Source organism: Odontesthes bonariensis, chromosome 16 (genome assembly GCF_027942865.1).
Source record: "Odontesthes bonariensis isolate fOdoBon6 chromosome 16, fOdoBon6.hap1, whole genome shotgun sequence".
Taxonomy (NCBI): domain Eukaryota; kingdom Metazoa; phylum Chordata; class Actinopteri; order Atheriniformes; family Atherinopsidae; genus Odontesthes; species Odontesthes bonariensis.
The window spans coordinates 10,087,593-10,103,251 of record NC_134521.1 but is presented as its reverse complement, the minus strand read 5'-3'; the positions used below and the strand labels follow the sequence as shown (position 1 = coordinate 10,103,251).

General features: G+C 40.8%; 1 protein-coding gene across 2 annotated transcripts in view; it reads left to right on the top strand.

The window, feature by feature from the left end:
- Window positions 1–14,754: 14,754 nt before the first annotated feature.
- zbtb20 (zinc finger and BTB domain containing 20) overlaps window positions 14,755–15,659 on the top strand; it is a 33,168-nt gene continuing 32,263 nt past the window's right edge. Inside the window, exon 1 of one of the 2 annotated variants that reach the window (XM_075487756.1) lies at window positions 14,755–15,077. The gene's annotated coding sequence lies outside the window, so the exon portion shown is untranslated. The remainder of the gene's footprint in view (window positions 15,078–15,659) is intronic. The other variant, XM_075487755.1, reaches the window with a different exon arrangement.

Sequence of the window (15,659 nt, the reverse complement as noted above, 5' to 3'; positions counted from 1 at the left end):
AGCGGACACGCTAAATTCGCGGATTAAACGCGGGTTATTCGTCAGTGTGAAAGGGGCTACTGTAAACATCACACTAATGAGTCGGAGTGGTAACAACAGACATAACACGTGACGTACAGTCAGTCAGAGGCAGGTGAGCTAAATGCTACAACTAGCATACACATGGCGAGTTACACATCAAAGCAACAGAAGCTACGGCTGCACCAACCTGAATACATTACATAAACAATACAGCCATACTCACGTTTCATTTACGCACACACCACTTCCCGGGACATTAATCAACAGCTCGATCTTCCCTCTGTCAACTCATCAGAGCACGCACCTGTTCTAACCGAGCACCGACAGTAACGCTACATGACCAGCAGGGGGCCGCTCCGCTCTGAACTGACCAACACAATACATCTATAAACGTAACAAATCTCAACTTAGAGCCTTTTCTACATCAAGAAACACTTATATTAACAATTACAAATTACAAATTAATTATAAACAATTAAATTTTTTAATGTCCATTCGTCCATGGCTTGTAAATTTCGTCTCGTCTTAGTCTCGTTAACGAAAATCATTTTTTATTCTCGTCATATTTTTATTTTCTTGAAGCAATTTTGTGCGTCATCGTCTCGTCATCGTCACGGGAAAAAGGGGCGTTAACGAAATATTTTCGTCATCGTCCTGGTTGACGAAATTAACACTGTTCGTACGAACACACCACGTCAGATTCAACAAACGCTCTTAACTTCGGAAAAAGTGTGTAAACGACCTGCGTAAATGATGAATCCCAATCGTGGGTATCTAAGTTCACGTGCACGAGGATAGTAAATTTGCATACGCCACGCCCTAAATTATACCATATAAGGCTGTGCTTCCTCGCTCCTGTGCCAGGAAGTGTTGAGTCATGAGAATGACATCAAGGCGCAAAAAGAACAACTTTACGGGCTCTTAGACTGAAGTTCTGCTTTCAGAGATCCAAAAAGGAAAATCTGTCATTTTTAGCAGTGTCAGCAGTGGAATTACGGGACCTGCTAAAGCGAAGAAATGGGAAGCAATTACGAGTGCTGTTAATACCGTGTCACCGAAATAAGAAAATAAATGGTTTGATATGAAAATGGCTTAAAAAAAACGTCTCGCCCTGGGCAGGCGATCGATGACTGCAACTAAAGCCGTGCAATCAGTTGTTGCCTCATCATAATGGCACTTTGATGGGGTGGTCCATGAGGGGGGGTCTTCTGGCACCACAGCTTCTGGTCTGCCTGGGCTGGTTCAGGTGGAGACCCTCGTTCATGGCAATATTGTGCAAATCTGGCATGCCTTCTCTGGGCTATAGAGCAGTTTGCCCCCGCTGTATCGAGACACACCCACCTGGCCTTCAGCTCAGTGCACTCCACGACAGAAGCACGAGTGCTTTGATGCGTATATGTGTCTCGTGCTCAAATTATGATTGGCAGTCCAGCCACGGGATGAAACTCCCTCTTAATTTGTACTTGTTGGACAGCGGTGTATGGGAATTTGATGTACCATGGGTGATAAACTGATGAGAGCTTTGATGACCAAGGGGAGCGCACGACTCACAGAGGACTGGGACACCCCCGATCTGTCTCCAATCTCGGTCTGAAAGGTTCCTGTGGCCAAAAATCCAAAGATGGTGAGGACCTGGGCGTGTGGTGGAATTGGGTTTGATCGGCGTGTTTTTCTCTGGAGTTGTGGCTCTAGCAAGCTGCATATTTGCAGTAGCACAGTCCTTGGGAATCTTAATCGCGATGTCAGCCATTCGTCTGTCTCCACATGGGTATCTACACGGTCTCTTCCAAGAGCCTGACGCGCTAAGGCATCCAAAAGTAGCAAGACAGCCGCTGGTTACGCTTCCCATTGACCTCGTTATATACAGATTCAAATGAACCTTCAATTAGTGCACAATTTAAGTCAAACAGAATAATGTCAGCATAATTATGGGGTATAATGTATATATTTATTTATGTTTGCTTCAAAGTAATTAAATATACAATCCATTAGTCAAGCAAACTTGATTTGAATAACAGCAAACTATTTTACGAAACTCCTACGACAGCTCTGGATCACTCGTAAATTCTGTTTGTACCTGAAAGAACAAATCTGTGCGTACGAACGGTTCTTGCATGAGGCCCATTGTGCGACTGCTTAGAGCAAGTCTACAAATCACAGAATGGTTTAGGTCCAGTACATGAATGACATGCTAGTAGAGTATAAACCCAGTAGAGCTCTGAGATCTGCTGACTCAGGTCAGATAGTGGAGCCCAGAGTTCAAACTGGACCCAGTGAAGCAGCTTTTAGCTGTTATGCTGCACACAACTGGAACAAACTACCAGCAGAACTTAAATCAGCCCCAACTGTGAGCACCTTTAAATCCTTTTAAAAACATTTCTCTTTCGGTGTGCTTATGGTTGAGTTCCTTTAAATAATTTTAAAGCATAATGCTATAAATCCTCTTAAAGGTGGGGTCTGAGATCTTGGAAAAACGGTTCCTGCAAGCTATATTTTTGAAAATACACAACCTTGCCTCTCCCTTCAGCCCACCCCTCGAAACCACGCCTTCAAAACACATAAACGAGTCACGAGTCTGTGAACGCACAGGGGGGAGGGGTGAGGGGGGCTGACGGTTGATCTGCGTGTCAGAATCCAATAGAAGTAACTCTCATCATTACTTCTATTGGTCAGACATTTCCTCTTGCTACACCCTCTACAATAGCTTGGTTTCACGTGACGTCACTGTGCTGCATCGCGAACGCGCGAAATTCAGATGGATGTCAGGAAGTGAAGTCTGCCATAGAACTGCTGTGTAAAAAAAATCAAGATGCCCGTGTTTTGTGCTGTTTACGGCTGCTCCAACCGTTCTACCCGTGAAAAAGAAAAAAGTTTTTTTAGAATTCCAAAGGTTGTCGTACACAAAGGTGAGAAATGTAAAAAGCTAACAGAATAACGCCGTAAAAAATGGATTTCAAACCTACGTCTGCAGTCGGGAGGAGCAGAGTCTGTTTACTCTCGTGTCTGCAGCGACCACTTCGTCAGAGGTATGTTAGCTAACTGCTAACTTTGTTTTTGTGGCTGTGTTTATATCGCATTGGGGTGTTGTTAAATACTCATTTACTTAGTAATGATTATTAAGTTTCCGGTAGTCTAATATGGGCTTCATTGTGACTTTTTAGGCGTCCCTAGCGCTTTGGTAATTGGGTGACGTTGAGTCTGGGCTCAACGGTCAAGCTCGGTTACGAAACCACTAAGCCGAAATCCGAGGCATCTCTTCAACGAGAGCAAAGGATGAAGCTCAAGGAGGACCAACAAACACGGTCGGCATGTGCAGTGGCTATGTTGGATCTCCAACAGACAGCTGAGAGCCCGGGTATGAGCCCAGATCTGATGCAGACAGCCAAGCATCCAGGTCGGCAAATCCTTATATTCACCAGAAAATTCACTCATCTTCATGAGGTACGGGTCCCGCCCAACATATTTACTCACTAATTGTTTGTATCGTATTCTAGAAACTGGCTCTAAATCTCTACAATACAGACTCTGGAACGGTTTCCTCCATAGACGTAGTCGCCATATTTACTTCCTGACAACCATCTGAAAACCGCGCCCCCTTACGACCACGTGACTGAAACCAAGCTATGGACTAAAAGATTGAGTTTTTTCCCCAAACATTCTATTTTAGTGGGTGCAATGGGGTCGTGAGGAGGTTTTCAGACAGTATGATAAAAAATGCTCCAGAAAACATCACAGACCCCACCTTTAATTGTTTTATATTTTTCTTTTTTCCCCTCTTTTTTGATAGCTTTTAACTGTGTGTTTTAACTTTTATTCTATTTTTTTATTCTCTTTAAATTGCTTGTTTTTATGCTGCTTTATGCTGTTCTTTTAAATGCCTTGTCTTTATGTAGAGCACATTGAGTTGCCTGTTGTATGAAATCCGCTATAAAAATAAAGATGCCTTGGCTTGCCTTACTTAGCAAACAGAAGTGCAAAGGAATGGTTTTCAGCGTTTTCACCGACCGACTTTGTTGTATTTAGACAATATAAACAAATGTAGAATTTGATTGACAGGAAAGTAAGAAAAGCTAAGTCTTTCCTAGCAACGATGGGTCCCGGCTCACCACTTTGTGCTAATCTTGGTTGGAGAATCATGAATCAGCTCGAAAAATTCCCAATGCATTGCAAGTCTTGGGAATTTTTTATTGAGAAAAGGCCAAGACTGGAAATCCCTGTTGGATGCGTGCAGCCCTTTCGCCCTCACTGCACGAGGTAACCATCATGTCCATCAGTATAGCCACATGGGAGTCTGGAGAACATTTGAAACACAATCCGCTGCTCTATCAAGAAATGTAACCGAAAACTGTATTTGCCATTTATCAACTCTGCGTGGAAACACGACCGTGTTCTGTGGACTCTTCTCAGAAACAGTGGACATGTGTTCCTGCGGTCAAAAGAGTTCTTTGGGAAAGAACTTACTTTGGGTTTGACGTATCAAACCAGGGGATAAAAAGCATCACTCAAACTTGTTTGTTTTCCAGATGTGAGCTCCTAAACAGAGATGACAAGGCAGTAAACTTTTCAAATCGTCTGAAAAGATGGATGGGAACTGTTCATATTTCCAGGAGGATTACAGCCCTTTGCCAAAAGCAGAAGAAGATTGTGGATCCAGGTCAGGGAAAGAGTGGAGGTCCAAAAGCCAACAAAAACTCTGCAGTGCTGACTCCATGTCTCAAAATGCATCGCTCTGATCCGGTGTCACAAGACAAATGTTTAAAGCTACTCAGAGAACATAAACATATGGATCTAAGGATTTGCCTGCACGCAAATGTTCCTTTTTAAAAGCATTCAGGGACGTTCTCAGTGAGTTCTCAGTAAGAGGCCATCGCAGTTACTCACTCAGAAATATGACAGCTCGCTTAGTCTGGGACTTTGACTGGAACCGATGACAATGTGAGCTCCGACCGCACAGTTTATTCCCATAAATGCATCATCGTGGACCGCTTGGAAAGAATGGTATTTCTTCTACAGCGACAATAAAGGAATTTTAATCCAATATGCTGAGGAATTCCGACCCTAAATCTGCTCCTGACAGCGCTGTTTGAGCCATTTCTGTTGAAAGTGGCAGGTTGTAAAGTTTACCTTGTTGTGAACATTATAAAGTGATGATATGAAGTAGTGTTTTATGATTAAGTGGTTTCATTATTGAGTCATGAATTTAAAGAAAACAGGAAAATCTTTGTAAATTAAAGCGGTTTTAGTATAATCCTGTGACTGCCAACCCCAGTTTTTTTTCCTCTGGATGTGCTCGCAGCCACTAATGTGCAAGAAACCTGTCTATAAACAAACCAAAATCTATTTTTGTTTCCTCCGTTCATAAACAGTTAATCAACGCAAATACGGCTCATCTATGTTAGTTTTGCAAACATTAGTTCTGGACCTTTGTGCTATCTTTATAAATCGTTCAAACAGGGATTTTCTCTCTTGTCTTCACTGTTGCCCAAAAGAAACGAGAAACAATCGGCTTCCTCCAGGAAATGTGGAAAAAAGACGGTGGATAACCTGACTTCATCTTTATAAAACAGGGGTTTCTCACAAAGACTCCGCCCCTGCTCACTCACTGACATCGTGACTTCGGTGGATTGGGGTTGCTGGATTGGTGACAGTCCCTGACAATCCATACTTTTACATTTTTGGTCTGTTCTCAGGCGAATTCAGGATTGAGAGGCAACTACTCAGAGCTCAGCAACAGAAGTGAGTAAAGATATTGAATTTTATGTATATTATGTATATTATGTGCATTTGAATGACTCATTACTCATTAGTTGTTTGATAATGATTTGTTAGATTATCCTGTGTTAATCCAAATGTGCAGGAAAGTATATTTTCTAATAATCCCGTGTAAATAAAGTCTACCATGCTGATAGATACTGTAAAATAATCAAGAAGCTTCTGTCACAGTGTTCTACTACAAATATTGGGCTTTATTTCTTTTTAGACTCCTCTCCTCTGGTCCTCTACAGTATGTACTTGTATAAATATAGAAAATTAAAATAAAACTTGTATGAATGTGTCAGATGTTACATTTAAAGGGAAGAGGGACAGTCTAATACTGCAGTTAGTGCATTAAATGTCCTGTTTTTAACACTAATGGAGTAAAATATCTGAACATTTGTGTACTTATTTTATCCCAGATGTGTTTTCAACAATGTTCACTAAATGTGTAAGTTGTTTCTGTGTCTAATGGAGTCTGGTGTAAATGATATTTCTGCAAACTCTGGTTCTGTAATGATTTGAATGTTATATTCTGTTTTTAGGTTGCTTGTAACACCTGTCCAGGTACTACAGACGTCAAGTAGCCTTTTGGCTAATTGGTGCATGTACAGTCATGTTTATTATTACAAATTGTCCCAACAACAAATATATAAAATCAAGTTAGAGCCCAGAGAAACTGTCAAATGTTATTCAGTTACACAAATTAAAATTATAGTAATTATACAATTATTGTAATTATAGCTGATTGCAAATAATTTTGACTATTTTGAAAAAAAGGGACGTTTTCTCAAATCCACAAGTAAGAAATTCTGATCATTTATTCATGCACTTGAGCTCTAGATTTAACAAGAATTTAGTATTTAGAGTTTGATGCCAGCAACGTGCTAAAGGAAGTTGGGAAGAGGCATTTTGTTGAACATAACTTGCACTTAAAGCGATACTCCGGAGTAGATTCAACCTGGGGTCATTTGAACCGTGATATCCAGCCAAGTAGCCCACCTGCAGTTTTTTCGATATTGGCTGAACATCAGCTGAGTTACTGAGTTATCCCGAATAGCTTCGTACAAGGGTTAATGGATCCTGGTCCGTATCTCCAAAATTACCACACTAAAATCACATGCCATGACACCAAACTTCTACAGTAGTACAAATATGGTCTGTACTCACAAAGTGATGCATTTGGAAGTTTGAAAATAGTCCAGGAGTTTATTATTATGAACACAAGCCTGATAGCTTTTCTGCTGCTAAAGCTGCGTCGACGTCACTTCCTTGATCTGGGAGCTTCAAAGTAAGATGAGGGTTGATCTACTACTGTGGACAACAAAGCAAGGCTGCTCAATTTCTCCATTGATAAAATAAGTTCACAACTCTAAAACATAAAAATTCATAAAAAAACATGTAGAATGTAGCATATACTTTGTTGTCTACAGTAGTAGATCAACCCTCATCTTATTTTGAAGCTCCCAGCTCTCTGAAGTGACGTCGACGCAGCTTTAGCAGCAGAGAAGCTATCAGGCTTGTGTTGATAATAATAAACTCCTGGACTATTTTCAAACTTCCAAATGCATCGCTTTGTGAGTACAGACCATATTTGTACTACTGTAGAAGTTTGGTGTCATGGCATGTGATTTTAGTGTGGTAATTTTGGAGATACTGCCAGGATCCATTAACCCTTGTACGAAGCTATTCGGGATAACTCAGTAACTCAGCTGATGTTCAGCCAATATCGAAAAAACTGCGGGTGGGCTACTTGGCTGGATATCACGGTTCAAATGACCCCAGGTTGAATCTACTCCGGAGTATCGCTTTAATTACACTTTGAACCGATAATTTCATCATCGCTTCTGGGTTTAGTTCTAGTTTTTGGATTTTTTTCTTCTCTCTCTGTTTTAGTTGTAGGCTACCTTTAGTTTCTTTTTCTACTACTTTTTGACTTATTTTGAATGTAGTTTTGCCTCCTTTGTTTGCTTGTTCCACATCTGATCTGAGTTCTCTGGAGCCTGTCCCAGCTGTTATTGGGCGAGAAGCAGAAATAATCATAGAAAATAGAAAAGAAATCCATATTTCTGCTTTCATTTTAAACTGCACTGTGTTAATGTGACTATTTATATACTTTGCCAATTTAATTTGTGATTTTAATTGTATTTAATTTCTTTCTTTGTTAATTTGTTGCTCATGTATCTGTTTCTGTATTACTTTCCTTTACAATGTACATACGAGGATAAAATAACAGAGAACATCTTTGAATAAAATAATTTACAAATATTAAATTAAAAAAATATCAAAATAAAATGAAAAAATAAATAATTTTCAAGAGAATTGATAGAGCAAGTAAAGTAATACAGAAGTAAAAATAAACAAAGAAATGAATTAAATACATTTTAATCAAGATGAAATATTAAATTGAAATTTTAGTAGCAAAGTAGATAAATAGCATCATTAACATAAGCTTAAATTTAGAATAAAAATTTGATTTATTTGACATTTTATATGATTATGTTTGCATAAATTCATTTTTTAATTTTTTTTAAATTTATTTATACATTTTTTTGTCTGCTTTATATATATATATTTAAACGTATTTAATTGAGCCTTTTATGTATATTTTTTGTATTTATTTGGGATTACGGCAGCTTCAGTCCTCCATAGTTAACAGCCTGGATGATCTTCCTCATATTTGGCACATAGAACCAGGCGTCAATGACTTTCCATTCCAGATTAGATTATTTTGAGAGAATCAAATGGCGCATAAAGAGGTTATATGGCTTCCCTCTTGCCTAGTGCAGTTTCAGGTTACATTTATAGATTGCGTTGAGCGACGATAGTTATCGAAGGTGCTCCTGAGTCCATGTCAACAAATGGTCTTAAATGTGTAGATGCTGGGATCTAAAAAAGACAAGTGAGGCCTGTTGATGTCTGACACTGAAAGCATGATCAGAGTATGAAATGAAGAAGATCGCTCACTCTTTTTTTGCCTGTGTTAAACTGTTTCAGACAGATTTTTACCCCCATACAGAAATAAAAATGCTAGTTACCTCTCAGAGCCCCCCACAGCTGACGGCGGGACAAATAAGACGATGTCAGAATCTGAGCTTTGAATCACTCTGACATTCCTTCCTGTGCCCACAACCACCTGCCATGACTCTGAACGCCAGCCAATTACCTGTTTGGTCATTCAGGGTTTTGGCCCAGCTTCTGACAGTGCAGCCGTTGAGCGATGAATGTCCGTGCCTCATCTAAGGAGAAGCAAAACTGCTCACACACATTTTCCCACCAACACTAGGAATCTGCTCACTTGAGGAACATCCACATCCCATTGGCGAGCTTCCCGTATTCTTTGGAAGAGTTAGTTGCAGCTCTGCTTCGGGTAGGTTATTATCACGTCACCCACGAAAAGCTTTCAAGAGAGTGTTGAGAGGCCGACATGGTCAGAGGGTTTATGGCTTCCCCCTTACTGACAGGATTAACATTTTAATGGAGAGGGTGAAGTCGTTTGCTAAAATGTGGAAATCCCTCTGTGTGCAATCTGTTTCTCAAAACAATTCACAACACCCACGACTGAAAGCCAAATGAAACACAGAAATAGCATCTTTTTGTTTCGTTTCAGGTAAATTTAAGTCAAAGGAAAAGCGCTCTGCCTCCAGGCGGTTTAACGATAAAAAACGCTGCATTTATAATGATCGGGGCAGAGAAGAACCTCCAAAGATCGCAGAGGGATTAAGGTCACGAGCATCTTCGTGGCATTACTGATGCAGTGTTTCCCCTAGCTTGTAGCAAACAGAGGTGAGATGACACATGGAGCACAAAGCAAAGAGATGAGGAAGGATCCGCGGAGGCTAGTGGCATGTTATTCTTATATCTCAGCTACAAGGCGGACACTGACAGGGGCCCCTGGGAGCTGAAAGACTAGAGAAGAAGCTTATTAATCATTTATAGCATTTGGGCTGTGTTCTCGGAAAGACAGCCTTGTGATAACTCATTTATGTTAGCTCTATTGTCTTTCTGAAAGGGACTAGTAAGGCTTGTTAATATGTGACATCATCGAAGGTTCAGTTACAAGTACATATCACTCAGATGTATGGAAATATAACACAAAATTTCAAATATACTGATTTGATTTTGAAGTTGTAAGTAAATTATTGTGCTTTGGAGGTTAATAATACCTTTTTTTTTATAACAAAACCCGACACCTGTGTTGAGGCCTGTGCCATATCGCATCTCTTATCCTTCTATTTATATCCACAACTGTAAAATCTTGACAGGATTGCAGGTCAGTGCACCAGGCTGTGTTTCTAAGAGTTAGATAAACTACTTCCTTTATTTGGTGTTGTTTTTCCTCTGAAATCCTTAACTTCAAATTATCTGTGACTCCTCGAACAGTTGGCACTTCTCTAAAGAGCAGAACCCACGACGTCATTTGCGCAATGCAAACCGAAGAAGTGCAGTTTTATACTTTCTGAGCAGATCGAAGCAGCAGATTTTTGTGTCTTTGTCTGGCTTGTCTGTGATCATTTCTCATGAGTTTCTAACAAACATGTGATACTCGTATTGTCTGTGACGTACCTCATCGCCACAAGTAAGAAAAGCAGAGATAATAAAGCAAATTACCTGTCAGCAATCTGCCTGAAGCCAGTTTGGGAGACGGGAGGTGAGTCGTTCTTACAAAATGTTGCACGCTTTGGGCAGTTTGTAGGTCACTTTGATTCTTCATTTTTCTCTCTCAAAGACGTTGTATTTGCTGTTTTTTGTGGATGAAAATCTGTGAAATGTTGGGGAAATGGCAGAACACGTGTGACAGTGTATGTACAGAGCATGTAAATGAGGTCATATTGTCTCTGCTGTTGCTGTTAGAACACTTACGGTGCTTTAACAGACCTGACGATGAATAATAACCAAATATTATTCAGAATTACTGTATGTTTCTTCTTTTGAGTCATCTTGAATCATCACACTGACTGAAACTTCCAGTATTAAAGTGTGTCTCACCTTTTCATTCATGATGAATAAGTTGATCCCTCTTGATTTCCAAACAGCTTTATACAGCAAATTCAAATGATTTTCCAGATAACATAGAAATTGGATCATATACAGTAGAATTTCATGGTGAAGTCGTGGGAAGAATGTCTTCTACAGAAACTGACATGTCTGTGATCATTTCTCAAGAAACATGTGATACTGCTATTGTCGGTGACATACTTCATGGCCGCAAAGTGAGCTATTTTAGGCCCAGTAATTGACAAATTAAGACTAAAGACTCTGTTCCCAATGTTTGGGGAACCGGTGGCCACACATTTATTGAACACTGAAGGTGGGAATAACGTCATGGTAAAGATGTTCTGTATTCAAACACAGACTCATCTGGGTGGAACGCATTGACACACATTTAAGTAAAGGAATGTATATCGCTTCTTTGTGTTATTCCACATCACTTTATTTATCGGTGATAGCTAATTTCTGCGCCTTACTGAAATAAAACATGGTCTAAATGTATTTTTAAAGCTTGAAAACCATGCGGTATCTTGAGGATATTAACAGCTTTCAAACAATGAAAAATAATCCTGGCATTTCTACCACCTGGGTTTTCAACCAAAGCACGATTAGCAGCAGAAATAACATTTTAATTGCACTTGCAGACAGTTAGTTTCCCATAATGTCGAATCGAGAGACTGTCTGTTAAATGAATAACCTGTGGGCCATTCAAAAGACACAAGGACAAGGACTGCGAGTGCACTTTTAAAGTACTTTTAGATCTTTTATATAGAAGTTCTGGGAATATTGATGTATTCTGCATGGGGATAACTCACTTTGCGTTGTTTTTAGCCCCAAATCCTACATCGGTGTTTAAATGGTCAAAGTGTAAGATCCAACTATTGATAGATAGTCGATTCCCCCTGTAACAGGAGCCAAGTTAACAAGGAAATTCTAAACTATATAGAAAGAAACTACAGAAAATATTTGCATATCACCAAAAAATCTGAGGCAAACCTTCTATTTGAATAGGGAAAATGAGTGACTAACCAAATGAAATAAACAAATAATATCCTGAAAGATCATTCTCAGTGCTGCCCTCTGTTGGTTACATTTAATGCTGTGGGACATTGACATGTCAATCTAAGAATATACATTATCTTCCTGTTTTAGAAGCCATTAGCTGTGACAAAAACATGTGAGTCTATACATTATACTTTCTAATTGGGTAAAATATCAATTGTGAATAAAAATACAAAAGTATCCGTTGGAATATTGTACTGCGGCCAGTTGAAAGAAAAAATTGAGGTGGAATCAAGGCCAAAATTTGATTGAAACATTTCTATTTACGCACTGCGTTGAATTTCACTGCTTTGTTTTGTTTTTGGTTATGCTGCTGGTGACTAAACACAGGCAGGAGTGAGTATTTCCCTCTGTTCGTGTCAGAATTTCCAGGCACCACATTCATTATGTCGATTCAAGGCAAAAGTTTATAAATTGTGCTCAAGCCGAAAAGTAAAAATATATTTCACAGCATGCGTAACAACATTTAAGTACCTTTAAGCTGAGATGTTGAGCTCAGATGAGCTTTTTTTTATTGAGAGAAGGCATGGAAGGGTTCTCAATGCTGTGTTTTGTTGTGGAATGATTCAGCTTTAAAGATAAGACCTTGATTATCTGCTGCTCGGGCACTCTTGAACTTACATATAGACCAGTCCTCTAACTGGTCTCTGAAACCCCTTTTTCCACTTTGTAAAAGTAGCAAATATTATCACTTTTATTGATATTATTGTGCTTTCTTTTTTTCTTTTTTTTTTGGATGATCTGAACTCAGTCATAGCTGTGAAAATTACACATTTCTAGGCTCTCTTTTTTGGAAAACTTTTGCCAAACAGAGGACACTTTGTATTTTTCTTTTCAGAAAATCTTGTGACAACTGTGTGATGATGTGGAAGTGTGTTGACAAGTTTATTGTTGCTAAATATTATTTGTGCTAGCACCAAAGCTCCTTTGAATTATACTCCTTTTGTTCCATGTTATTTAATTTGTCAGAAATAAGAAAAGTAAGTAGAATGGGTGTGGAATCACAATGCAGTTTATGATATATTATTTTAAAATATTTGTAAATTTACATTAATTCACTGTATCCTTAAACTAAATTTAGATGTAGTAATGAAACATAATTATTGTGCTAAATCAGTGTTGAAATAAATGTTAATGCATAGAACTGCTTTAGTTTTTGGTTGCAGAATAAGTCGGGTGCACCATCCAAAGTACTTTGATCCGGGACAGAAACAAAATGTTCTGTACGGTGAATCCTCCCTGCACGTGCTGCCCGGCTGAGCCTGTTAATCGAGCGACTCTCTAAACGCTGTTCCGGGAACGTGAACACCATGCGGAACTGCGCGCTCAGTTTCTGATCGTAAAAAAACAAACAAAAAAACGACACAAAATCCTCACGGTTATTTAATATCAGAAAGCGTTTCTGTGCACGATGCGTGTTGTGGGAATGCGCAAAAAAACAACCAACGCATTGAGGCCGGTGGTGGCGTTCCTGGTTAGGCTAATGTAGGTCAAAGCAGTGACGGAGGGGTGTCCTCCTTTGAACCCGCGGTATTAATCCTCCATCGCAAACCTGCAGATGGCGCGCACAGCAAACCCGAGTGCCCCGGGTGCTCGCCGCGGTGCTCGCACAACAATATCCGTGGAGAGATGGCGATTGTCTGGAGCGACACCTCTGACTCCTCTTGTACAGCTGGAGGGCTGTGCATGCAAGGTTCAAGAGGGCAGCTTTTCCAGGGAGAGCTTCTTTTTTTTTTACCCCCCTTCCCAGCAGCAGCTCAGGGCCCGGATGGTCGATCAGACCGGCTGATCGAGCGTCACTTTAGCTGGCCTCATTGTCAGGAAAAGAAGACTGAAACCCTCTCCATTGTTTACCACGCAGTAATAACACGTGGGTTTTTCATTAAAAGTAATACTATTAATAGCGTGTTTTTTAAAAAAAATTTAAATTATTATTATTATGATGTGAACTGGACGAGCATGTGCGCGCACACACGCACACACACCTGTCACTGTCTAGACAGGGAGGGGGCATTAAGGCGGCGGGTGCGCGCGGGGTGGAGGGTGGAGGAGGAGGGGGGATCCCACATGACCCATTACTGCTTTTTTTTCTCCACAGCCAGAATATATGTCAAGGCACTGGACAATGGCAACAAAAAAAATCAACAACAACAAGGGGAAAAAAGCTACCAAATCTGATTGGCCGGCTGAACCGACACCATTTTTTTCCCCAGCTCGCACACTCGAGGTCAGCTCGGGACATTAAAAAATAAATAAATGAGAAAATAGAAATGCGTAGAAAGTGGAAGACACGGCAGACAATCTAGCTTGTTGGTGCCGGAGATGATTGACAGCGCCGCCGTCCAATCAGCGGCCGCGGCGCAGCTGGCTCGCTGGACTGGCAGAGGCGGCGTCCAATCAGAAGTTCGGTCGCGTGACGGACACATAACTGACAATTCCTTCGTCCTTCTGATCCAAACAGAGGGCTCGATTTTGAGACTTCATTCACGTTTGTGAACGCTTGCGCTTTTGTACAGTAGGCGTTGAGCCCCACATATATATATATATAAAAAAAGAAAGATAATTTGAATAAGAAGGGAGGGATTTATGGGAGGAGGAGGAGGAGGAGGAGGGGGGGGGGGGGTGAAATGAAACGCTATAGCCGAGCAGGTTTTAACCCGATCATCTCCGTGCTTCGTGTCGTTTCGTACCCTCGACTACCGCTTTAATAAAAACGGCCGTCTCTGTTCAGGCAGAAGCGAACATAAACAGCCCCAGACTGTAAACCCACGCCACTCTCAGCACAGCTACTACCACTACGTCTTCCTCCACTTCCAGGGAGCCGTCATGGAGCCGCTCTCACGGCCGCTCCGTGCGCCCTGCGATTGGGGCGCTATAATGTTGACGGCTCTCTGATCCAACCCAAGACAGTGCACTGTTCTTCCAATCGCAGCTTTAAGTGAAAAGGCGTGCCTGCCTGCCCCCCCTCACCCTCCACCCCCACCCCCTCCAACACCACCACCCCTCAAAGTACTCGATGTATAGTTAAAAAATGGGAGGGCACACTTGAACCGAGCTGCTTTATGAAGGTAGGCTGCAGCGTGTGTTTATTGATGAGATGAAAAGAAGATGGAAGTGAGAAATGAAACAAAGTAAAGGAACATTATTAAAAAAAAAAAAAAAGCAAACTAAACGCTCTTCGTCGGGGGAAACGCAGCGGGAGCCGTGGAAACGCTGTCGCCACTTTTTGAACGAGCTTCGAAGTGCAGGTAAGAAATTGAGAAAAAAGTAGGAAAAGGGATGGGTCTTTACTTACTGCTCTAACGCTATTATTTCAGGAGGCAAATACAAGGAATTTGCTCCTATCGCGGATTAAAACGCGATCGCCGACTTTAGGCAAGAAATGCACGATTTGGCACAGACTTCCATGTAGTTGTAGCTGGCTTTTATCAAGCAAATTATAAAGCCGTACATAATCGGAAACTTCATTTTTTTTTTTTTTGGAAGAGGATCGCGGACGTCCAGTAGCCTAAACGTGACGCCACCGTAGGAGATGTGATTAAACGAGTCGCCTGTGTTAGGGGACTCGGCTTTGGCTTCCAGGGGGTTTTGTTGTCCATTTATATTCGACCACAAAAACGCGTTGCTCTGGCGTGACGCAAGTTTCCCATCTGTCATTATTGTCACCATACCCCCTTATACCTTCAGCCTTCTATTCTCGGATTTACCCCCAGAGCACAGGGTTAGGGGGGGACACTTGAGAACAATACTACTCTGCCTCAAAGTGTTTTCACAGGTCTGTTTCTCTCAATCTTTGCGAAGAAGCCTCAGCGATGCTCACATTTTACACG